Below are 26,585 nucleotides of genomic sequence, written 5' to 3'. Positions count from 1 at the left end.
CTTCTCTGACCCTAAAAGACCAGGCTTTTCCACAGCGCCTCAGCCTCAACGTCCAACACAAACACAAGAATTCAAAACTCCTGGATTAAGGAGACGGTGTGGCTTCCATTAACCCAAAGGTTTGGCTGAGTTGACTCCAGGAAAAGCTGTGCATCAAACATAATGAATCAGAAGGGAAGCCTATACATCAGACAGAACCCGGTGACCTTTAGAGCTAGATAGCATTACTTATAACGAGCATATTGGGGCGGGGGAGGGGAGATCGTTACAAACAGTATGGGCTAAAAAAAATAGTCCTTGCTGATAACACACGAGGTCCCAAACCTGCTCCCTTTTTGTATTTTTGGCAGCAATCATAGCACACTGGTGGGAAGCAAAACTGTCTGCAAATGCTGAAGCAGAAAAACGCTTTCCAAAGAGGAACCATCCTTGCGACACAAACCCTGACCCCTTACAGTGCAGCTCGACTGCTCTTTGTTTCCCACTTGCGTGCTGCGTGTACACCGAAATATTGATCCATTCCGCCGGCATCTCTCCGAGCTCGGAAATGCATTAGGGACTCCAAACAGAAACGCTCGCCCCCTTTCTCCCGGTCTGTCCGTGTAAATAGATATAGTTACATTAAGATATATAGACAGAACCTTTACTCAAAGGAACCAGATCAGTTTCATACACTGATTAAGTTCATCTGGGGGCTGAACTCTATATAAACCAATTCCAGCAAGGGTTAGGTGAGCCTTTCGCCTGCCACACACACACGCTCTCGCTCTAATTTTGTCCATTGCTATCATAAAACCAGAGACATTTATATGAGGGTGAAAGGCCAAGAGGGGCCTTGCTTTAATACCAGGGGAAATTTTATTTTCTGTTATTAATTACATGTTATCCAGTGTACATTTGCAACACTTACTTTAGATAAAGTTACATCTATATTTTATTAGAAAACTTCTCAGGTCATGCAGGGGTATTTGGATTGGAGGGAGGGGGGAAGGCTGCTGTAAACGGCAAGAGGATATGCTGTTTTACTGTAAAGCTCCCTCTTCCTCCCCCATCCACCCTCTCTTCTCCATCTGCCTTTTTAGGGATGGATTCTTGCACATTCTTGGAATAGTTCACTCTGCAAATGCTAAATGAATCGAGGCGCAGAATAAAATTGGCTTGACGTTCCCAGAACCTCTGCATAAAGACAAACGGGCATACACAGTGTAGCTTATCGCTACTGGATCAGTCAAATCCAAAGCAAAAAGTTACGCTTAGCCAGTGGAGGCTTAAAAGTTCAAATCCCCAGTCTAATTCAGCACATGCCTTCTTTCGTTTCCCCACATCCGGCTGCTCTGCGGGAGTCTGCTGTGGGGCGCTCGCCCCACTCATCGCCGGAGATGGCAGGTGGGTGGGGGAAGAGGTTTCTAGCCTCTATGGATAAATGTGCAGCTTATGGGAATGATAGACAATTGGTATAATTACAGGGAGGAATGAGAAGACAATTGGACCCCTTGGGGGGAGGGATAGCTCAGTGGTTTGAGCCTGTTGTGAGTTGGCCCAGGGTTGTGAGTTCAATCCTTGAGGGGGCCACTTGGGGATTTGGGGCAAAATCAGTACTTGGTCCTGCTAGTCAAGGAAGGGGGCTGGACTCGATGACCTTTCAAGGTCCCTTCCAGTTCTAGGAGATGGGATATCTCCATTAATTATAATTATATATAACTGAGTTGCATAGGTGCCCCCCTACACCTCCCTCTCCAGCATCACCACCAACTACAAGACATGGAATTATTCTCTCTCTCTCTCTCTCACACACACACACACACCCCTTCACCCTCCCCACCCCCCAAATGGTTAAGGAAGTTGAGGGATAAAGTGGGGGTGGGGGGAGAGAACATGCAACATATGAAAAAGGAAAGAAAAGAAATAGGAAACTAAGCTAAAACAACACACAACGAATCAATTCCATAGGCTTAGATCTTAGATCCTAAATTGATTGGTTCCTTGGCTGGATCTAGCTCACCAAGTTTCCCCAATACAATATGATGACTGGATATTGCAAAGGGCCAATCTACTGAATCTTGAACACCACATTGGGCAGCACTCGGACACAGGGGTGGGGCGCAAATGAGTTAGGTATCAGCGAACTTCCTCAGACAGACAGGCCCATAATGAAACCCACTGCCCCCACCATCGGCACTAGCTGATACCCTTGTCAGCAGTCTCTGCAGAGAGCCAACAGGCGATGGAGACCAAACTCCCTTGGAGGTGACGCATCCAGATCAGGGCAAGGTGTGCTGGCAAGGGAACATTCCTCGCTTGCACTGGTGCTGTCTATACGATCGAGTGTCAGTCCCTTAAACTGTCAATCTGCCACCTTTCTTCAGGCTAATGTAAACCAACTTCACACAGGGGAGCGGGTTGTGTGGAGAAGGTATGAATATAACAGATATACCCATCCCCTGCCAACATTTACAATGGGAAATGGTCTATCTCAGGGCTGGTCTATCCTCAGAGTTGCACTGGTTTTATTTAAGATGTGCTTTTAAACTGCTTCAGTTCTGCTGATGCAAAAGGCTACGTGGACCCTCTTGTTTTGGTTTAAACAAAGGCTAAGGCCTGGTCTATACTACCCGCCTGAATCGGCGGGTAGAAATCGACCTCTCGGGGATCGATTTATCGCGTCCCGTCGGGACGCGACAATCGATCCCCGAATCGGCGCTCTAACTCCACCAGCGGAGGTGGTAGTAAGCGCCGCCGACAAAAAGCGGCAGAAGTCGATTTTGCCGCCGTCCTCACAACGGGGTAAGTCGGCTGTAATACGTCGAATTCAGCTACACTATTCACGTAGCTGAATTTGCGTATCTTAAATCGACTCCCCGCTGTAGTGTAGATGTACCCTAAGACTTGTCTACACAAGAAAGTTGTGCTGGTTTAAAACGGATTTAGTTAAACTGGTGCCTGCCCTTGTATAGACACTTTTGTTTTGTTCCCAGAGTGCCTTATTTCAGGTTTTCAGATTCCTAACTGATTTAAGCTATCTGAAATAAGCATTTCCACACAGGAATTTACACTGGCTAATCTAAACTGGTTCAACTAAACCAGTACAAATGTGTGTGTAGACAAGGACTGTGGCAGTCAAAGAATGAAGATTTCACAATAAATCTCATATGAGGTAAGGTTTGGGGCGGGGAGGGGGGAAGAAACAAGAGAAAAATATTAGCTATTGTCCTGAGCGAAAGCCATGGCTCTAAATGAGCCAGAAGTTTGGATCTGAACTTCATGGTAAGCCCATCAGTCTGATTCTTTTCTCATGTTGCTTTTAAAAAGGTGCAGATCTGTGAACCGTAGCAGAGTTTGTCTGCATTACACCAGGGCAGGTGTGAGCAGAACAAGGCCCTGTCTCTCTACTGGGCTGGATCAAAAGACAATATCTGAATGCCTCTGAACTTGGGGAAAGTTTGGGTCTGGGAGCCAGTTCTGAGTTTTAGGATGCTTGCTGGGAAGGTGAACTCAGTAACTACTTTGTAATTGCTTGGAACAATTTGGAATGCCGGATCAGAACACGGCCCATCCAAAAGAAAGAACTAAGTTGGTTTGGCCACAAAGAGAAAGGTGAAAATATACACAATGCCCACTCATTAATACCTCTGCCTGATTGAGTTCAAGGTGAGCAAAGGGAAGCCTGATGTTCATGTAGAGAAATAGGCAGAATCAGGCTCAAGAAAAATACATTCCTGTAACTCGATCAAGGAGCGTAGCAGATGGCAGGCTGGTTTCACTGTGGATGACACTCATCCATTGTACTGTCAAAGGACTATCTCTGCCTTCGCCAGCTCCCCTGAAAGGAGGCCCTGAGCGCTTTGCTTGGTGCAGGAGGACAGAGAGCTCTGCCTAGAGACACTGCAAAGGAGGGAGTGGAGACGTCTATCTGTTTTTCATATGGGCAACAATTCATGTACGGCGTGTCAAAAAATAACGAATTTGCTGGAGCTTAAGGGTAAAGTTCAAAAGTTCACTTGGGGTGCAGAGCTGCTGCTTCTGGGGGAAGATCAGCCTGGTTTGCATGTGGGAAAGAAAGCCTCATTCATTTTCAGGAAAATTCGTTAGGGATTGCTAAGGAATATGCATGTGCAGGCGCGCAATCCAGCAATAAGTTACGGAGCCAAATCTTTAGGCCCTGACTCAGTTCTCTCACACTCTCATCTAAAGCGAAACTTTATTCAGTGGGTACCAGATCCTCAAAGGTACTAGGTGCCTAATTACAATGGACTGCAATGAGGTTTAGGTGCCTAAATATCTTTGGGGATCCGGCCCTGGGGGTTGTGTCTCGGTAAGGATTAAGAAGGCACAAACGTGCTGCCCAGGGCAGCCCTGTGTTGGAAGCAGTGCAGAGTTCGACCACACCCGGGCAGTTCAGGGAGGACAGAATCCAGCCCTATCCCCCTGCAGGGTGAGTGTATCCATTGCTACATTCGTGGCAGGCAGCTACACCGATACAATGAATGCGAGCAGAAATTACTGGGTGAGGTTTGCTGGCCTGTGGTAGGCCGGAGCTCAGACTAGATGACTGTAATAGTCCCTTCTGGCCTGAAAATACATGCATCTATACTTACCCTAGCCCAGTGCATGGGACCTGGGGCAGGGCCTTGGCTGCGTCTGCCTTTGGGGCATTTTGCTCTTCGGAAGAGAAGTTAAAGGAAAGGGGCACAAGGGCAGATGTGCAGATCCCCCTTCTAAGCTAAAAAGTAGAGGGTAGCTCCATCTCCACTCCTTGGCTTTGGTAAGCAATGCTCTGCACAGCTCCCCTTCCTCCTGAATTGGCGTAATGGGAGCTCCCCTTTTGTTTCAATCTCCTCTAACCATTGCCTCTGTAAGGAATGCATGGAAGCCACAGTCCTTGCATTCGTTGGAGTACAAGTGCTACGATTGTGCTCTGCTGCACCTGGAAAAAGATGCGACTCAACCACAGTATCCTTATTACCTTGTGGAGCCATGGAGCTGCAAGGCATAATCTTGGCCTGCATAAGGACTTCAGGATTTGGCCTACCATGCACAGAGCAGAGAGAAGAGGGGGAAATTTCCATGAATATTCATTCAGGTTCAAAGGCCAGTTTGTGGGCTTTCATGTTTCCTCTCCACAAACACATGGGAGCTTGAATTTTACCAGCAAGAATATTCCCCAAAAGAGAATTTCACATGGTACAGTTGGTTGAAATATTCAAAATTTGCATTTTATGCAGTGTTGGTCAGTTACCATCCAATCAGAGATCAGGAACAATGCCACATGATCTAGGTAACCAAGCAACATAACAGGAAAGTCTAATGTCAGCTACTTACTTCACAGCAAACACATCACAATCGATTTGAGCATGGAATTAAAGTAATGGAGAAAGCTGCAAATGATCCTCACTAGCGAATACATGAGGGAATGTCATGATCTTCTTGAGCACATTTCACAAAGAGTAAAAGGGATAAAATGTAGAGTCCATAGAAGAGAAAAAAGTTGTCATGCCCACTTGCCCCAGTTTTTTTGATTGAAATTTGAAATTTACAACCCTTATGAGACAAACTATCTGGTTCATTCGCCCGCTACATTAAATCCAAACAAGTGGCACACACTGCATTATGCAATGACCCAGGATAATCACCCAGGGCTAGATTGACATGGATTGCATGCCTGCTTAAGGGAGTAAGGACCCCTCCTTCAACCTCTACATGGACGACTGAGATATTGGCTCTAGGAATGCAGGAATAGGTGGATGCCGCATGTCTGCCCCCCTTTTACCTGCAGTACGTGGGCGGGGAGGTGCAGGGAATGAATGGAACCTTTGCCCAATGCCTCTATTCTCTGGTCAATCAAGCAGAGCTAGCAAGGAGGAGGGAGTGGGCATTATAGTTTGCCCCTGGTATAAGTCTGCAGCAAATTACTACCTCTTTGGAGGAAGCAGTGCTTCCCAGAGATGGCACTCTTTACTCACGGCTGTGCCTAAAACAAAAATCTGCCCCACATCGGACCTATAGGATGCCTGATTGTCCTCTAACATACAACCGTTTTTATGGGGTTACTCCTGATTTACACTAGAGAGGAGAAGCAGATCCACAAATGGCAAAGAGAAGGTCTACAGTGAACACGACCGTGGGCCAGATGTTGCTAGCCTTCCTGCTCAGGAGCAGTTGTTCCTCACTGTGCAAGTAATCTCTCTGGGCCTGCTCCTCGCTGGTGCAAATTAGCAAAGCTCTATTGAAGCAAATAAAGGGCTGCTAATTTACACCAACGGAGACTCTAATCCCTTGACTCCAGTGAGATTGCTTATGGAACAAGGTGCTATTCAGCATGAGTCAAGGTAACAGAATCGGTCCCTATTTATTTTAAATCAAAATAAATGTGTTAGTGTGTCTGTTTCATTTGATCCAAAAAAGTGTGTGTGTGTGTGGGGGGGGACTATTATTTATTTGTCTTTCACAATGTTCTCCCAATTCAAACAAACTTGGCTAAGAATCAGTAGAAAACAACTTGAAGCGAGCAGCAACATGGAAAGCGAAACAAAGAGTGACTTGTGCACTCCTCATTCTAAAGTGATATTCACGTCACCACTGGGGAAACCATTAAAGAAAATCACTAAAAAAAAAAAAAAAACCCTATCCAGGCATTCTTCTCAGCTGGTCAACATTTATAACATGGGACACATCTGTTCTTAACTCCCTTGGAGGGGGGGGGAAAAAGTTGGGAATTGTCCCACCTAATACTGAGATAAAATATGACTGTGAAACATGAAGCCATAGAAAGGTGCTTCATCTGCAAGCTACAGTGTGTTGATCAACCCTTCCCTCTCTCTCTATTTCCTCACCCCTACCCCTACACTTCTTTTTAAAACTTTCCAGGTTCAAGCCAGACCTACAGATTTATGATGTGTTTCACTTTTGAACACCGTTGGATCACATTTGGGTGATGAAAGCCTGATAGGTCTGTAGATAGCTTTGTGTGTGGAGGGAGAGCATAATGAATGAATCTCTCTCTCTCTCACACACACACACACACACACACACACACACCTCAGCCAACTCCAGGCTTGCCAAAAACTTTGCCTCACTACACTTCAGCTTTACTGAAAAATACATTCAGCAATATAGTATTGGGGACCACAGTTTTACTCAAGTCCACATACTTAATAAGACCACAAGGAATATGAAAGAAAAAAAATGCAGCAGTACTTGGTAACTAAACCTGTTGGAGTTGTAAGTGTGGTAAATTCATATTCCTGCACTTTTTGGATGCCTGAGCTCTGCCTTAACAGCTGCTGTAATAAACTTCCCCAAAAAGTATTGGATTCACAGAAGTATTACTACAAACCCCTAACAGAAACCTAATGGAAAAGATATATCAACCGAGCAAACCTGAGAGATAAGCCCTGCTACATAAAGAGAGATTTAAATCAGCTGTCTCTTACTTGAGACACAAAATAAAAATGCCCCATGCCTGGGTTTTTTGAATGATCTAATTACAAGTGTCTTGAAATTCCTGTTGCATAAAGTTTCCTTAAAGAGTTGCCAAGGAAAGGAAATTTTTGGAAACTGTTTTAGATGCAATCCTCAGCTGAGGTGAAGGCAGTTTTGCCTTTCAATGACAAAACGCTTAATTACAGCAATCCCAATGTATTCCACATTTGGGAACTGGATTTTTGACACACACATAATATACCCCATGCTGACATTACTGTTTAGCAAAAGCCAAGCCTGTGATCTCACATTAATTGCTACACAAATATACTTATTGTGGGCATCGGTTTTATGTGGCTGAAACTGCCATTCGCACATGTTCACAATCAAAACACCCCCCCACCCTTAAACAATAATTACCATTTGTGTGGGGGTGGGAGGAAGAGGGGGCGGCGCGGCAGGGGTTGAAAGGCAGGTTTAATAGCATGCAAACTGTTTGTCGGGCTCCCGTTATCCCTTTTGTTCTCTTTGCCTCTTGATATATATAAAGCCTTTTAAAGCCAAGTCTGCCAGTTCTTAATTCTCCTCTTTCTACTTTTGTTTTCAGGATGAGGCATTGATAGAAACAGATTCCAGTTGATTAAAGATACGATGCCACTGAAAAGCAATTCTGCAAGTACAAATATTGTATATATTTTTCTTCCACCAAGGAACTTGTGCATGAACACTGAGGCACTGATTCCCATTTATACCAAGGCCTTTTTGCACCCCTCTAGGAAGTGGGTGTAATGTACATTTGTACTTACTTTAATGCCCCTTTATGCTGCCAGGGCGGTAGGAAGACGCTTAATGTACATGAGAATCAGGCCCAGGAATTTTGTTTGCCTCAGGTCATCCCTACCTTCCAGAGCTGAGATTATAACCACTGTGACATGATCATAATGATCTGTGACATCACCAAAGACTAGGCTCCCAGTTGGGGCATATACAGCAAAGAAATAAAAAATTAGAAAATTTAAAAAAAAAAATCTCTCTCTCTGTAAAAAGGAAAGAAAGAAAATCCATCTAAGCAGAATGGTGTCTAAAAAAAATATTTCTGATTATTTTCCTGTGGGTCTCAGGTGGTCTTTGATTATCTTAAGCTTCCATTCTCTCCTCCATTTCCATGAGCAATGGGGAACTTGTGCCTACAGATCTGACTGAGATGTGGAAAGTGGGGGAAAGCATCAGCATCTGTGACAATCTTCTACCTTCCCCTCTGCATGTCCCTTTGCAGGGGCTCATTGGGTTGTGAAGGGGAGAAAGGCAACATGGCCAAGTGATTAGTGCATAGGGCTGGTGCTCAGGAGATTGTGCTACTCATCCTGGCCCTGCCACTAATTTGCTTTATGATGCTGAGCAATTTGCATACTCTCTGTGACTCAGTTTTCCTATCTGCAAAATAATAGATAAATCTAATGAAGCCTCATTAGGCTGCTGCAGATCTTAATTAAGATTTGTAAAGTGCTTTGAGATCCTCAGATGAAGATCTCAGTTTAATGCACAGGGCTAGAATTATTGAAAGCTCAGAGCAGTAATGCACATGTGGTCCATTCTGAATGTAGGACATCATCTTCAGCAGGCATAAATCACGCTAGCTTCATCAACTTCAGTGGAGCTATGCCAAGATGCATCAACTGAGAATCTAGCCTACAGGTCTTTCCCTTTCCCATCCCAACATTTTCCATTTAGGAAAAATAGTTATTAATATGCATTAAGCAACCAAAACCACAACAGCATTACCTTTGCATGTGAGTCACACAGGTGATATGAGAATAGAATCCATTCTCAATTTCCCCTCTCTATTCATTGTCAAACAACAAATGGCCCATGGACACTCAATTTTTTCCCCACGTTCTCTCCAAACTAAATGTTTTGAAATGATCTAAACAAAATGTTTCAGTTGATGCAAACTGAAATTTTCCCAGATATTTCAGTTCATGAAAGTGTTTGAGATATTGACTTTTGATGGGAAAACTTTTCAAAATGTCAAGGATGGGAAAACCGCTTCCAGCCCAGCTCAGATCTGGAGGGGCCCCCCTCTCAGGTTCTTAGACACTTGAGGAAGAAACATTAAGAATGAAATGCAGTTTTTCAGGGTCTCCTATCTCCATTGTTCCTTTCAGACAACGTTTCTTGGTCATCAATCCACACAGCACCCCATTCTTGACCCTCTGGGGCCATCTTAAAAATCTATGGATCTGTGAATCTTCTCTTGACATACACACCTCCTCTCCAATCTGTGCTGCAGAGCCTTGGCGTATTCTGGGCTTACTTTGCATGCAGAACTGACATCAGTTGGAAGTTCCCCACATGGAGCAAGTGGGGAATATGATTCAAACGGAAAAGAAGAGGTCTCCTCAGTATATAAGAGAACTGAAATGCCAGTCAGAAAGGACAGTTTTGCCGGTAACCTTTCTATCACAGTCAATTGGCTGGGACCTGTAATTCTCTCACCCTACCCATCTAGATCTGAATGGTTTGGGGGCGGTGTGATACATTTATTCTCCGAACAAAATGCTGCTGGCGGGATTCAGTTCTGAATATGACCTTATGGTTCTCAGCAGCTCCAAGACTCCTACGTCAACAAAGGCTGGAGTTTTCTGCCAGCTCTGTGGGGAGATTTCAAATGCTTTTTAGGTTTTTAGAGTTTCTCTTTAATCTCAAGCCAGCTGGGCCTCTCCGTTAGTGTGGAAGGCTGCAAGCTTCTGAGCTCTGGGCAGCTAGTTTTCCAGAGGTCTCACCAGTGGGTGGAATGGTTTGTTGTAATGTTGCACTAAATAAAACCATCTTCCCAACTCCGACAGAAAGAAGAGTTGCAGGCTGGCTTGGTGGTTTGAACTCACTCCAACAAGAGGAGAATCTGAATTCAGGCCCTGACTGTGGTTTCTTGATCCTTGGACCAGTAAGAGCAGGGAGTTCTTTGGAAGCACCTCCTAGTGCTCTAGAGTGCCCCCTGTTGACTGATCAGACGAGGCACTAAATGGAGTCACTCAGATCTGTGCATTGCCTTCAGGGCTGCCCAGAGGATTCAGGGGGCCTGGGGCAAAGCAATTTCGGGGGCCCCTTCCATAAAAAAAGTTGCAATACTATAGAATACTATATTCTCTTGGGGATCCCTACGGGGCCCAGGGCCTGGGGCAAATTGCCCCACTTGCCCCCCCCCCCCCCCCCGGCAGCCCTGATTGCCTTCCTTGTCAGGTATTGGCCCAATTCCCATTTACATTAAGGGACTCTTTGTGCTGCTCAGGCCATAAGCTGGATGTAAACAGAAAGGAAGGATGATCCAATGGCTAGAGATGCTAACCTGGGACTTGGGAAACCTCAGTCCAATTCTTTGCTTCACCACAGACTCGCTGTGGGACCTAAGGCAAATTATTTAGTTTCTCTGTGCCTCAGTTTCCCATCTGTACAATGGGGATAACAGCACTGCCCTATCCCCCAGGGGTATTGTGAGGCACACAGATACTCCAGTAATAGGGGCCAGATAACCACCTAGAAGATAGAGGACCTCTGGCCCATTAATACCCTTTTGTAGTTTAGAGTTGGTATAAGGGCACTACACTGGCTCTATTTCCAGCCCTTGGCATTATGGGTAGATTGCTGGCAGGAGGTGGTGACTGGCACAATGGATAGTCTGCTTCCCAGGCCACATACATAAATTAGAGCTGCCTTGGGGCTACCCTAACCTAGACCAAGGGCTGGGCAGGCCCCTTCAGAATATGGGGGACAGATCCTCAGGTGGTGCAAGACACATTGAAGTCAATGGAGTAATGCCAATGTACACCCGCTGAGGATCTGACCTGGGGAGCACAAAGGTGGCTTATTGTCTGTCCCAATCAGGGAATGAAGTAAATGAGACTCAACTACCCAGAAACTCCCCCCCCCCACTCTCCAGCCCTTCAGAAAAAACAACAACAAAATCTTGTTTACAACAAAAATGCGTGAAAAGAGATGCAGTAAAACAGACAAGGAACTGAGCGCAGGAAGGGCAGAACTGTCACTGAGTAGAAACTCAATTATTTGGTTTTGCTTGGAGAAGCAACAAAGTTTTTGACATGTTTGTTATGCATCCTGTCATTACAGTTGAAAGAGACGTCTCAATAATGGGTAAATTACATTTTTAACATCCACTTTCCTCCAAGCAGTTTGCATATTTTCCACTACATTAGCTGATCAAGCCGTTAGTTACAGTTACTTACAAATAAATGACCTCAACATATTTCTCTCTCTCTCTCTCTCGTGGTTCTTGACAGTGAAAGGGTGCGGGGGCTGGGTATTTTTAAACATTTTGTAAATAAAAAAAATCCAATGAGCAAAATAATAAATGCCTAAATAGAGCACAAAGGCAGTGACAAAAAGCTGAGTGCACCTAAGGAGAAAGCACAGAAGTGTCTCTTATCAAGCGAGGAATTTATGAGATCCTAAACAGCAAAACATGTGAAATGAAAAACACATTTGTAACAAAAGAAATTGCAGTGGGATAGTTTATGACATTTGAATAAATCCAGCAAAACCGGAGGCTGAGCATTGTTTTGTTGGGCGTGTTGATGTGCATTTACTCACTGAGATGGGTTGGAAGCAGAGTCTGTGAAAAACTTTTCAGTTTGTTTTTTGAAAATTCTGAGAAAATTTATTTTCATTTTATTTTCCAGGTTTTCTTTAAACAAAAAATCAAACTCCTTTTTTGATTTTCAACAACCAAAAAACTCCTAAACAAGTAGTATTTTTTTTGTCTGCAGAAAACTAAAAAAAAACCCTGGGTTTTTGTTTTTTTTTAAATAAACAAAGGCTGAACATTTTTTAGGTGAAAATAGCTTTTTGACCAATTCTAATCTGGACAAAAACACTAATTAACTTTGGGATTGATGAACATCTGAACCCTACTGTACATCCATATTTTGCAAATGGGCAATATGTTTACCCTACACAAAAATCTGTCTTAAGTTAGAATTAAGTGTTATCAAGTTTATTTTCTCGTGCAACATGAACACTGAAAAGCAAGGAAAGCATATGGTAAAACAACGTTCACACCCAGCACAAGCCACGTCTCCAGGCATTAGCCTATTATGTGCACAATATTTAAAAATGGCCATATAGGGTCAGACCAATGGTCCATCTACCCAATAACCTATCAGAAAGCACAAGCAATCCTGCTATGTCCCCTTTTCCTAGTCAAATACTTTGTGCTGCGGACTGGAAAGGTACATCATTCAGGGATTCCCCTTATTTTTCTCCATGGCCACTGAAGGTAGGCCAAGAAATAATGGGATCAATCTTCAGCAAGGGGGATTTAGGTTCGCTATTAGGAAAGCCATTCTAACTATAAGGGTAGTTAAGCACTGTAATAAGATCCCAAGAGGGTGTGGAATCCCTGCCATTGGAGGATTTTAAGAACGAATCGGACAAACATCTGTCAAGGATGGTCTAGGTTTACTTGGTCCTGCCTCAGGGCAGGGGGCTGGACTTGATGACCTCTTGGAGCTGTGGAAAGCATTCAGAGTGTGAGCTAGAATCTGGCCAGTTTTAAACAGGATAAAAGACGACACGTACTGGAGAATCAAGCCTATTGACTTGACTGGAGTTTCTTTAGCTTCATACAATGTAAGTGAGATCAGAATCCATCCCTTGACATCTCCAGAGCGCTCAGAGCTTTGTACTAAAGGTGCTATGTAAGGGAGATGCATTTTGGCTGGGATTTTCAAAGGAGCCTATGGGAATTAGGCACATAAATCACATTGAAATACAATAGGAAGTTGCACCTACCTTCCTTAGATGTCTTTGAAGCTCCCAGAAACATTAATAATGGATTCTACACCTGAAAAGCATGGAGCCTAAAAGCTAACATTACATATGGGAAGGCACTGGGATGAGTGGCTTGTGGGTTTAAAATAAAGTCCTGGACGCTTCAGCCCCATGTTTGCTTGTTTAACACGTCTGGGTCAACCCAGCCAGTGCCAACATATTAGGTCAAATTAAAAACAAAAAAATAAAAAGCTGACACTCACTGTACACCGTAGAGCTCACCATGTGGTTCAGTGGAAGGATGGAGATCGGGGAAGAAGAGGGAAGATAGAAACAGAAAAGTAGCAGAGCAGAAAGTCTAGCTCCTGCTATTTAGTTCTGTCTCCTTCACCAGCTGCTGCCACGGTCTGCTAGCAGGTGAAAACACTCCTGGCATAGAAAAAATACATAGCAAACCCCTAGGTTTTTCCTTGGTACTCGCCACTCATGCTTTTGCATAGAGACAGGCTGATTCATTTACGAATGTCTGTCTCTCTTTCCAGATGGGGTTAAAGCACTGGACCAGATCCTCATCTGGTGTAAATTGGCATAGCTTCTGTTGACTTGGCTGCATGACCCCTGGGGTTTTGTAATAGATTCCTGACTATCAAAACCCCTTCATTGCAGAGACAGCGTGGTCTAGTGAACAGACCACTGAACGGCGAGTCAAGGGACCTAGGTTCTAGCTCTGACTCTGCCACCAGCCTGTTGGGTGACTGTGGGCAAGTCACTCCCCCTCTCTGTGCCTCAGTTTCCAAATCCCTGTAAAATGGGGATAAAGATACTGACCTCTGTAAAGCAGTTTGAGATCTACCGATGCAAAGCCTTACATAAGAGGTAGGCACCATTAGACATTTCCCTCCTTCGAACGTTCTTCCTCCATGATGCCTACAAGAAACTCAATGGTTAGGCAGCTGATGTGTTGGGACCACCGCCCATCATGTTGACCCACACAAGGTACGTCTTCACTCATACGCCTTACGGTGGCGTGACGCTGCAAGGCTGCCTAGCACAGGTATAAACAACAGTGTGGAAGGTGAAGTGCTGCTTAGGCATGTAAAGACACATACAAACCCTTAGGGTATGTAACCTACACTGCTCTTTACACGCTCAAACAGTGCCTCCCCGTCTCTCTGCTGCTATTTTTAGCAATGGAGGGTTCCACTACCTCCCTGTCGCAGGGAAAAGCTCTGGCAGTGGAGAGACAGCGGGCAGGGAAAGTCTTGAGCAGCTCCCTTTCCCCGTTTTCCTCCAGAGCAGCTACACATACCCAACATGTCACTGTCAGTGGTCTGTAGTATAGACATAGCTTCATTGTTTCCTTGTGATCCCCCATGTGTTTGGATCCACCTGCTGTCTCAGATTGCAAACAGCCAGGCCCATATCCATGATGGGGGTTGGAGGAGAAAGATTGGAATCTAGTGACTTGACTTTTCTCCCAGCTAAATGACCACATTGTCCATTAGAGCCCAGAACCCTAAAGTAGGTTGGTCACTCATCCAACAGCTAGGAAAGAAAAAGCTCTGAACTGTGTAAGTTGTCTCTGGGATCCAGATTGGGAGAATATTTTTCTTCTTTTCCTCACTGTGCACACTCTAGTCAGTGAAAAAAAGCACTGGAATCAGCATATTTGAAACTGGCCAGCTGTGCTCTGACCAGCTGACGCGCGAGGCCACAGCTGGGACGAGAGAAGAGGCAACATTCCAGCTGCAAACAAAGCAGGCAGCACCTTAGGAAAATGTATCAGACTGGCCGTGATCCAATCCCGAGCTCCCCTGTTGCTTTTACAATGAGGCTTGTCAGGGCCAGATGCTCAGCTGGTGTAAATCGGGGGTGCTCCTTGGACTTTAATGGAGCGACGCCAATTTAGACCAGCTGAGAACATGGCGCAGAGTGTTCGGTTGGTCTTTCCCTTTGCTGTCTTACTGTTATCGTTAATCTAGAAATAGCACTTCATTATGAGAGACGGAGGGAGAGAGAGAGAGAGAGAGAGAGATCAACTAAAATTTGTCTAGTCCAGAAATAGTTTCCTGGAACTTAGGTTTCTTTTTTTTTTTTTTCCTGCAGAGAGATAAAGTTGTTCATTGTTTGTCTTGGCTGCCTATAAACTCACGCTGCTGAGAGCAGCCTTTGATCAAAGGGCTATAGGGAGGCTGACCTCTGACAGCCAATTCACTCCCTGCTCCTTCACTCTTACCAGCCCAGTCTCAACTTCCCCTCTTTATAATGGCTGTTTAAAAATAATAATAATAATAAAAAAAATCCAACAGCCCTTGCAGAAGTTTGGGGTTCCTGTTCTAATTGGCCTGTAAATGATTTCAGAATTCGGCCGTTCGCTTCCTTGATGGTTGCTGCGATTGGAACAGGAGGAAGGACCAGAGATTCAGAGCCAGATCCTGCTCTCGGCTACACAAGCATAAAGCCAGAGCAAACCCATCGAAAGCGGTGGTGGGACACTGCCTTTCGGCTAGCGTAACAGAGAGCAGAATTGGGCTCTTTATCAGGGGCAAATCTTGCCCTTTCTGTGCTGTGTATGGAGGGCAGTTCTACTGCATGGGCAGAGGGGCAGGACATGGGGAGGACACGCAGGAAGTGAGAGGCATGGTTTCGTGATGCATAGTGAGGTAGGGCTTGAGATGGAAGGTGAGTGAGGGCTCGGGCTGTGCAACTGCCTCTAAGTGGATCGGCCAGACATTCCCCCATGAAAAAGGAGCTCAGACAGCACAACTGGGCAGCCACTCCATGGTTTAGATGGGATTCCGTCTTTCCTGGCCCAAGCTGCATTTGGATAAGCCAGGTTTAAATCGATTTAAGTTTGTCCACATAGAGGTTTACACCAGTAACTACATTGGTTTAAAAATCACACCTTTAATTACATTGGTGCAACTCTGTGTGTGTGTAGGCCATGTCTGGGTGTCTAGCTCTGTTGGAAATAAAACATCGAATCTGTTTGTCTGCCTGCCTGTTTAGTGCTCACAGTTGTATCTATTCTATTAGCTGGGGGAAAAAAATAGCAAATGAGTATGCTTTCAAAACTGATATATCTTGATATGTGGTCTGACAACACCGTTTAAATCCCAGTTCCCGTTGATGAAAGAAAGTCAGAATTTACAATCTAAATAGACCCCACAGACAAAAGAAGTCTAATGATTCCAATTTTACAGATGGGGAAACTGAGGCAAAGAGCAATTATGTTATTAAGATAGAGCCAGGCATGGAATATCCAGATGTGCTGAGCACTAGACCAGCACCACAAGGCCATCCTTCCTCTGAGTCAGGGCCACAAAACCTAGAAACCCAAAGCGGGAATTCCTGTTTTGGGCCAAATTAACAGATGTTAGAAAGCAATGGGAAGACACGGTTATAACATCGGACAAACAACCTGAACTCTGCCCCTGCCACACCATCCATAGGGTGAGCAAAACCAGAGCAAGTCAACTGCCTTTTGCACCTCCCTCAGCACCGCAGACACCTTTATAGCATACCAGCCACAAGGAATGCAACACAAAAGTGACATAATGCTAACTGGAGGGGAAACAATGTCCTGGGTGAATTCCCTTTGAGGTCAGAACCCTGCCACCCTTGCCCTACACCCTCACCTGCTCGGCTATTGTTCAACACCCACTTTGAAGTCAAACTGTAAATTTTTCTAAAAAAATATGTTGATGGTTTTGCAGGTTTGTGCACACTCGCTGTAGTGCTCCCCACCCCGAACCTGACAAAACAAACACTCATGAAAGTTCTGGCTGAGGAGGGGGTGGGACGGGGACGGACATTTTGTGTAGGATTTCCACAAACATGTTTTTCTCGTTAGAGTCCTACCAGCATATGAAACAGCACAGGGAAACTGTAAATAAAGCTACGCAAAGCTATCTTGGGGTTATGTTGACATGACAAACCACTCCAGCTCCCCTCTCCTGCTTGGCACGTTGTCAACAGAGACCCTGATGTACGAGTGCGTCTGTCTCTCGGGTTTCTTAGAGCCACGGTTGGCCTAGCAATCTGTGGGGCTCAGAAGCTCCGAGCTCCATCCTGCTACATTCCCAAAGCCAGAGGAGGAGGGCAAGGTCTGGCAGTGAGAACGGCCTTCTCCCCTACCCTACAGCTCCAGATGCGGATTGGGCAAGCGAGTTGTAGAGCTCGCATGGGACCCAGGAAGGCTGCTGGTGTTCTAGGCCTCCTTGGAGCTCTATTGTTTTCATCAGACTGCAGTTATTAACTATTGTACATTTCAGAAAGCCACATAGCACATGTAAACTACTGGATATGTGACTATTTGAAGAACGTTCGAAATGCTACAAAACTGGAGGAGTTTTGTTCTGTTCCCAAAAGAGGGTGGACAGAATGAGAACGGTCTCTTTTTGTTAGATTTTCACCACATTTCAAGCATAAGCCCCATAACAGTTGGCACGACTATAATCACCCGCCATCCTACGATTTTGAAGCATTAGTGAACAGAGCCTCACAAAACCACCATGGGATAGATTTTACAAAAGAGGGAAACCGAGGCAAAGAAATAAAGGCTCAGATTGTCAAAGGTTATTTAGGTGCCTACCCCCCCCCCCCATTTCAAATGGGAGTTGGGCACCTAAATAGCTTTGAGGATCTGGGTCACAGTAACTTTATCTAAATCAATAGGGCCAGATTCTGGATATCCTTACTCAGACTGAGTAGTATCTTACACCAGGGGTAGTCACACTGCTATTGATTTCAGTACTCATATAGTAAGATACTACTCAAGGCAAGGCGATCACAATTTGGCTCAGTGGTTAGTGGAACAGAACTCAATGCTGTTGACTTCCTGTCTTATGCTTTAACTACTAGACCGCATGGCTTCAAGTGTGCTTTCCCTCCACATCCCATCCGTTAAGCTAGAAAATACAGCAGAGATTTATTCACCCTCCCTCCCCCAAGGACTCTAAGGGACCTGTCTAACTAACTTCTTTGAGTCCCTTGAAAACCACAGCTGACAACTTTACCATTCTTCTTAGCCCAATATAACGGCTCACTCGGAACATGTAGAGAGAAGGCGAGTCTGGTAATTTAGCAACAACATCCATTTCCCGTTCAAATATGGGTATAAGCGGGAAATATCCTTAATATCTTAAGGATATTAGAAAGCCTTGCTCTGGGATTGCTTATTACTGTCTTTGGAGGTCACGTCTGAAAAGTCCTTTCATGATCTGCACATAGCAAGTCATTGGAATTCCTGAATCTCCCAGCTCAGATGACACCCCTGTGTCAAGTTTAGCAAACTCCAGCCAACATTTAGATGTAGGAAACCCAAGATCTGAAGTGGCCGTGCTTGTGTCCCTGTAGTATTAAGCATGACAGAGGAGTTACATAAGAAAAAGAGAAGTGTCCTTATTAAAGATAGGCACCAAGCCTAAACCTTGTATCTGGGCAGCTCTCAATTTTAGGAGGATTTGTAATCTGAATTTTGTGGCTTAGTTCTTTGCTCTGCTCTGTTCATGTATTCCTTTCATCCAGCTCTATCTTGGGTTTTTCACATCAGGACTTCAACTATCCCACCTTAGATTTCTGGCAGGATAGCTGACACTAAAAGGAGGTTCAGAACTTACCCTGTAATATTTGTTTCTTAGCCAGTGAATACTGTAGAACTCTTGGAAGGCACAAGTATCAGAGAGGTAGCTGTGTTAGTCTGAATCTGTAAAAAGCAACAGAGGGTCCTGTGGCACCTTTGAGACTAACAGAAGAACCTCACTTCTTCACTTGCATCTGAAGAAGTGAGATTCTTACCCACGAAAGCTTATGCTCCCAGTACTTCTGTTAGTCTCAAAGGTGCCACAGGACCCTCTGTTGCTTTTTGGAAGGCACAGTAGCCATGAGCGACCCTTCAACCGTGAAGCAGTATGCGTAGTTTTGTGCTCATGAGGAACCATGTGCTTCAATACTGAACCGGTTTGCACAGCTCAAACTGCTAGATCTCTGCCAACAGTCCAGCACTAGTAAAAGCCCTACAGTAGCCTGGGACAGTGGATACAGCACTGGACTGAATGTCAGGAGACCAGGTTCCTATTCCTGACTCTTCCATTGCTCTGCTGAGTGACCTTGGGCAAGTCATGGCACCAATCCGTGCCTCAGTTTCCCCATCTGCAAAACAGGAATAATGGTGCTCGCCTCCTTTGTAAATCACTGAGATCTACTGATGGAAAGTGCTACACAAGATCTAGGGGGTATTATTATATTATTATTGCACTGACAAAACATTGAGCTTCCATGGGATTATTGTCACAACAGCAAAATGGCATTTTTAAAAACTGTGAAAAATGCTCAGTCAGAAGCTTTTTAAAATGTAAACAAGGAGAAAAAGAGAAGGCTAAGAAAAATAACCAGATAGAGTGGGGGAAAGAAAGGGGAAAAGCACAGATTGTGAAAACAATGCATGAAATCTACAAGAAGGACCTGTTGCTTCAACCTGAATGGAAAAATCCAGACAACTCTCCTTTAGCATTCAGGGAGTAGAAGTTAAGAATGAGGGAGAGAAGCAGAAATGGCAGATAAGAAAGTCAGATTCAGACCTCCCAATTTCCTCTGCTTCTCAGAATTGGGCCACATCATAAACTGGATGCAAAAGGATTAACGTTTTAATTCAGTTGCCAACCTGTATCAACATGTCAGTCTGTTTGTGCCGACACTCATTTTACATAGAAAGATTTCAGCAAAACAGACAAAATGTTATGACATGCAAAAAACTTCCTAAACATGACAAAGGAAAAACCACGGCAAGAGAATATATGTTCCCTGAAAGCTATGCAGCGTGGGCAGCTTAAAACAAAATAAATGTCTTCTTACATTTGTTAAGGGTTTGTATCATAATATCAAGTCATGTCACATGCCTTTATCTAGTATGGTATCGCATGGCACTGCACTCACTGCATTGTGTTGTACTGTATGGCATGCATTGTACCTTACTATTTAGTAATGTTGTATTGCATTGTATTGTACTTTACTTACAGTAGGATTGGATTGGATTGCACTGGGGTAGAAAGTGTGTATGATCGTACTGCTGGAGAGTAAGTGATGCATGTAGGCAGGGGCCAGATTTGAGCATCTAGCCTTACTTTTAGGTTTCCTGACTTAATGTGTGTGGCTATGCAGTCTTGACCCTGCATTAACCTATTTCTCTTCACTATTACAAAAAGCTGCATTAGTGGACCATTCTGTTTGCCCCGTGAAAAATCGCAAGAAGTCAGGAAATGCAACAATGAAGATTCCAGCAGCAATATACACTCAGTCCCACTTCTATTCTTGGGGTTATTTCTATTTAAATAACCCCAAGCCCATTAAAGGCAACTTTGCATTGACTTCAATAGGCTTTGGACTAGGCTGTCTGTGATTTGCCCCAGATCACACAGGAAGTCTGGCGTTGATCTGGGAAATTAATCCAGGTTCCCTCAATCCCATTCTAGTGCCTTACCACCACCACCACCATCTTTCTTCTCCTGAGGCACAAGACCTCAGCAACTCCAGGATCTTTAGTGTTTAGAGCCATGTTCTTGCACTAAAGCCCCTTACCATCATTCAGAGTGATCTAGATTGTTTGGTGAACTGGGCACAAGCAAACACTATATATTTGAATACAACTAAATGTAAATATACACATCTGGGAACAAAGAATATAGGCCATATTACAAGACCAGGGACTCTATCCTGGGAAGAAGTGACTCTGAAAAGTTAGGGGTCACGGTGGATAATCAGCTGAGCATGAGTTCTCTGTGTGACACTGTGGCCAAAAGAATTTTTGAGATCCTGGGATGCATCAACAGAAGAGTCGCAAGTAGGAGTAGAGAGGTTGTTTTATATCTATGTTTGGCTCTGGTTCAATCGCTGTTGGAATGCTGGGTCCAGTTCTGGTGGCCACAATTCAAGAAGGATGTTGATAAATTGGAAAGGGTTCAGAGAAGAGCCACAAGACTGATTAAAGTATAAGGAAACATATAGTGATAGATTGAGCTCTTTGAGTCTATTTAGCTTAACAAAGACAGTTAAGGGGTAACTTGATTACAATCTACAAGTAACTACGTGGGGAACAAATATTTAGTTATGGTCTCTTCAATCAGAGAACGGTCTAACATGATCCAATGACTGGAAGTTGGAGCTAGACAAATTCAGGTTGGAAATAAGGTGTACATTTTTAACCATGAGAGATCAAGACGGTGTTTTTCTAACAGATCTGCTCTAGGAATTGGGGCAGTTCTCTGGCCTGTGCCATACAGGATGTCAGACTAAATGATCACAATGGTCCCTTCTGGCTTTAGAATCTTATCTGAGTGCCTGGTAATTGAGTTCCTTCTTGACACAACCCTTGGCCAAGGCTGATCACACCTCTGTGAATGTCTTTGGATGAGCCAGTCCAACCGAAGTGCCTCCATTACCAGATTAGTTTATTTTCGAAGGCTTCAAATGGTCAAAAATCTTTCAGGTGTAAAAGCAAGTCTCTGACTATATAAATCACGAGGTGTGGCCTTACAAGTTACATCTTCACTGCAGAGTTAATTTGGGTGATCGGCACCCAGGTCTAAGCACTAGGTTAGCCCAGCTTAGGTCTGACCAGTCAACTGCAAAGTCCCACCTGGCTTACCGTGTCCTCACTGGTGCTGTGCTCCCCTGTGTGCGTGTGTCACTAGGAGCTGCTGTAGGATTCCTTCCTAAGGAATTCAGTATCAGAGGGGTAGCCGTGTTAGTCTGAATCTGTAAAAAGCAACAGAGGGTCCTGTGGCACCTTTAAGACTAACAGAAGTATTGGGAGCATAAGCTTTCGTGGGTAAGAACCTCACTTCTTCAGTGTCTGTCCTTCCGGCACACACGGGGAATTCTGGGCAGGCATTGGAGGACTATTCGCACTAGTGTGATTTAGCCTGTGTCCTCACTACAGCGTGGGTGGCTCACCAGCCTGAGTGAAAGTCTCACTAAGGTTTTAGCCTGCATGTCCTGCTAGCCTTGGTTGAAACCACCACCATGTTTGGGTGAGGGGTTGTGTGTGGACAGGAGAAGGGTTAAGGGCAACGCATGAATAAGGGTTTAAAGTTAAATCTGCCATGAAGACAAGTCCAAAGTGTGAGAAAGGTTATAACTCATCACCCCCACAAACCCACCGCCAGGCTGCTTGTGTCTCTATTGTAAAGGATTTCAGCAAGGGGTCCAGTTTATACACAAGGCAGCAATCTTGTTATTGTCAGGGGGCTGAAATGGCCTGGGGTCAAGAATCACTAATTAATTACTATGTGAAATGTAGCTTTTGGATCTCAGACCCTCCCACCTCCTGCGCGCACGGGCACACATGGTATCGGCAGAGGAGTAGAGACGGAGAGATCAGTCACAGAGGAGAAATATATGGAAGTGCTTCACACAGCTCGGCTAGCAACACCATTAGCTGCCATCCCAGCAGGAGTTAAAACATAAAGATAACCAGAAGAAGCATCCGGGCATCCCAACACACTGAGGGATATTTTAGTATTCAATACACCTGATGTGAATACAGCTGTCAGACTTGGGGGAGTAGAGATTTCAGGGAGAGACGTAGGATTAAGTGCTTAAATACTGGCTTATTGTTGGAAATTCTATGCAGCTGGTGCATGAAGTACCCACTGAGCGCTCGAGGGTACCTGCTAAGCCACAGAGCAGGTATAGTGACAGTTCAAAACTTCCCCGTAGCAGTCTGTTACTATGCATCAATCCAAAAACGAAATAACCTAGTTCTAGGAGGTCAGAGCAAGACTTTAGCCTCAATGCCTAATCTCTCCTGGGACTTCCCATCATAATGCTCAGTATGAAGAATGCGCCTGAGACCATCAAACAGATGGTAAGAGAATTCAGTCATTAATACGAGGGCAGGGCTAAGAATCAGTGATTTAGAGGTGAAAGTGATGTATCCCATTACAAATCTTTGAGACATTCAGGCCCTCAGAAGCCTTGCTGTTTCGTTTGCCTGCAGGTGAGCTAGTCTGAAGCACAGCTGGTCAAAAAAAGAGGGAAAAAAAGAGTCCTGACTTTAAAAATAATCCCCCAATTTTGTTTTTAAATTTGAAATTATCAAAATTAGAAGGATTTCCCCCAGTTCTGTAGATGTCCAAGAAAAGGGTGGGGGGTGGGGCAACAGACACAAAAATGTCCAATTATTTTCCTTTTTGCTTAATTTCAATCTGAAAAATTTCAGCCAGCTTTATTAAAAAGTTATCCAAGTAGCTGCTCATATGGTGACTGCTATCTTGAGATGGAGTCTAGATTTAAGCTAAAAACTAGACCCCAACTATCAGGATCCCTATTGGGTCACTGGAATTTGTATTTTTCACAACATCATGTGTATTTATGGACATGCAGGGCTAATTACATTCCTGCAATGCAATAAAGACCCAAATAAGTCAACACCACTTTCGGTCGCTGTCTCTTAACTATACCTCCTCAAAACGACCACCCCTCTCGAGAGCCAAACCATTATCTAAGTAAGGAGAGAAAATGTGTATGCAAGCCACAGAAAGAGAAAGAAGAAGAAAAATGGAAAAAGGGACAGAAGGGTTAGATCCACAAAGAACCCATTAGAAGTCAGGAGCCTAACCACATTTGTGCATCTGGGCCAGGACCACCAAAATCAGGATTAATTTAGAGGATCAAGAACAATTCAGAATAAACACAATAAATTAAACACCTTGAAAAAAAAAAACCTATTTTGGGGCCTCCTCATAAGCACTATTGCAACCATTGGAATCAGACCTCCTGAGACTCTTTCTCCTCCTCTCCCCAGGTGTCTTATTTCTCAGTTAAGTGCTCAGTGGTAAAGAAGAGCTGTGCAAAGCCATCGATTTCCATTTTGGAGCTCACCTATAATGAACTCAGAGTAAACATCTATACCAAAGCAGAAATTGCCAGCTGTTTTGGTGCATAAGAAGATACAAACTGTGAGACCCTCTTCTTAAGTTTCTTCAGACAGTGAGACCCTCACTTAAAAGCACAGATTCGCCCAAGCACGAAATCCCAGATCCTCAAGGATACTTAGGCACCTAATTCCCATTGAAATCAATGGGAGTGGGGCACCTAAACGTCTTTGAGGATCTGGGCCAAAGTGCCCTGCGTATCCCTTAAGCGCCACAGGAGAGGTCTGTGGAAAGGGGAGACTCATATGAGGCCTGAGCTCGAGTTCATAGATACCAAGGCCCGAAGGGACCATTGTGACCATCTAGTCTGACCTCTGTACAATACAGGCTTCCCCAGCAGAATTCCTAGAGCAGAGCTTTTAGAACAACATCCAGTCTTGATTTTAAAATGGCCCGCGATGGAGAATCCACCACAACCCTTGATAAATGGCTCCAATGGTTAATGACTCTCACTGTTAAAAATGTCCACCTTATTTCCAGGCTGAATTTGTTTAGCTTCAACTTCCAGCCATTGGATCATGTTCTGCCTTTCTTTGCTAGGCTGACAAGCCCATTATCACGTATTCCCCAAACATAGTTGTCGTCAGTGGAAAAAAACTCCTACAGTTTCCAATGGGTTCTGGATCAGGCCAGTTGAGCGGACAGGTGCAGGACCTCTACACACCCTGTGTACCTGCACCCTATGGGAATTTTGGGCTGGCTTTGAATAGGTTGCTGCAGATGGAAGTCTGGGCCAGGTTGAAATAGCATGTTGCTGGGAGTCAGTCAGTTCTAGGCTAGAATGTGGCAGCTATGTATTAGTGCACAGGACTGTTCTAGGAAGGTTTAAGAAGTGAAAAAGAAAACCAGATGCAGTTGGAAACTAGAGAGCAAAGAGAGATTAGGATGCATTTGGTCACCCCACATCAGAAGGGAATTCAAACAGATCTTTCTAAAGGAAGCAATGGCGCTGCAATTTTCTTTAGAATGAATCGCGAGACTGATGCCGGAAAGGTACACTGAGAAAGGTACACTGACCGGGAGCACGTATGACCCTACATTGTGAGACTTCTACACGATCCCACAGGACACTGGCAGCCCTCTGCCTGCATGCATAGTGATGAACCTCCTGTCTTGCGTGCTATTCAGGTCAATGTGACAGACCCCTCAGAAAATGATGATTGAGGTAGGTTGTTAAAGGCAATACTGGAGATGGCTCCAGCCAGCTGCAATATATGGATCCAGAGCTGGTTAGATTTCAGACAGCAAAATTCAGGGGTGTTTGAATTCAAGGGACTTGGCCCGGTCCATTATTAGGAGGTCTCATGTGAGCTAGCTCCCAGCACACACAGGACGTAGGATGGAGTAATCATTTACTACTGATATGGGCCAGTAGCAGATTTTTCTTCCTACAGCAAATGGGGGAAGGAGAAAACTTTCAGAACTGCTTCTGCTTTGTGCTGTCCTGTCCCTTACTCGGGTCCAGTGGGAAAAATCACAATCTAGCCCCTAAGAATGAAAGGTTAAAACTAACACTTTAAATAGCACCTGGAACAAACTGGCAGACAGTATAGATCCTGGTGGATGGGTGTAATAATAGTGGATGATGGTGAATGGGTGTGATAATCTGACAGTGTATATCATGTTTTGAAAAATATAACAGTATACTTGTGCATCATTACTGTGCCAAGTGACATGAAGGTATAAAGCCATATGAATGCAAACTATTATTCATGAATTATATTAACAGTAGTATTAGAGGTGGGAGAAGCGACATGCAAACATTTCCTTATGTATATTAGGTCAGGTAAGTTTTGCATCATTTAGTTTTATTATATTGTATTCCAGGCAGCTAGACATAGTCTGTGGGGTTTTAATATCAAAGGGGAAGGTCTCTACCTGGCTGAGAAAGCCTAGGAATTCAGAGTGACCTGGAAGGAATTGAAAGAATGTTGATCTCTGATCAGATTAGAGAGAAGTGGCAGGGCTCCCAAGGGTCTTCTTATTCCAATGCCCCTGCCTACAATGCCACGCTTTGTCTCCTAGTCTCTGCCATTTAAATGATTCAGGTTAGCACACTGGAAACCTTTTAGGCTTGTCTCCATCACTGTTTCGCTTGGACAGTGTGAGCACCTGTCAAAAGTGAGACACTGATACTCACATGCTGTCCCATCACATTCCTTTGCTTTCCATTGTCCCAGGTCTTATCAAAACCTTGACAGGGCTTCTTCCAAAAGGCAGAGGCTGGCTGGGCACTTAGAGTTGCTCACACAAACCTATCAGGACGGACCAGATCTTCAACTGGTATAAATGAACGCAGCTTCATTGACTTTAATGGAACTATGGCTGGCGCTGAGGTTCCGGCCCTGAGTGCTAACCCAGGCAAAAGCATGCACAGACATTACCATTCTAGCCAATATTTGTCTGGTTCCAAAAGACTGTTTTATGATGGATATCCACCAATCCAAT

Source organism: Trachemys scripta, chromosome 15 (assembly GCF_013100865.1).
Source record: "Trachemys scripta elegans isolate TJP31775 chromosome 15, CAS_Tse_1.0, whole genome shotgun sequence".
Taxonomy (NCBI): domain Eukaryota; kingdom Metazoa; phylum Chordata; order Testudines; family Emydidae; genus Trachemys; species Trachemys scripta.
Note: the sequence above shows the minus strand (reverse complement) of the source record.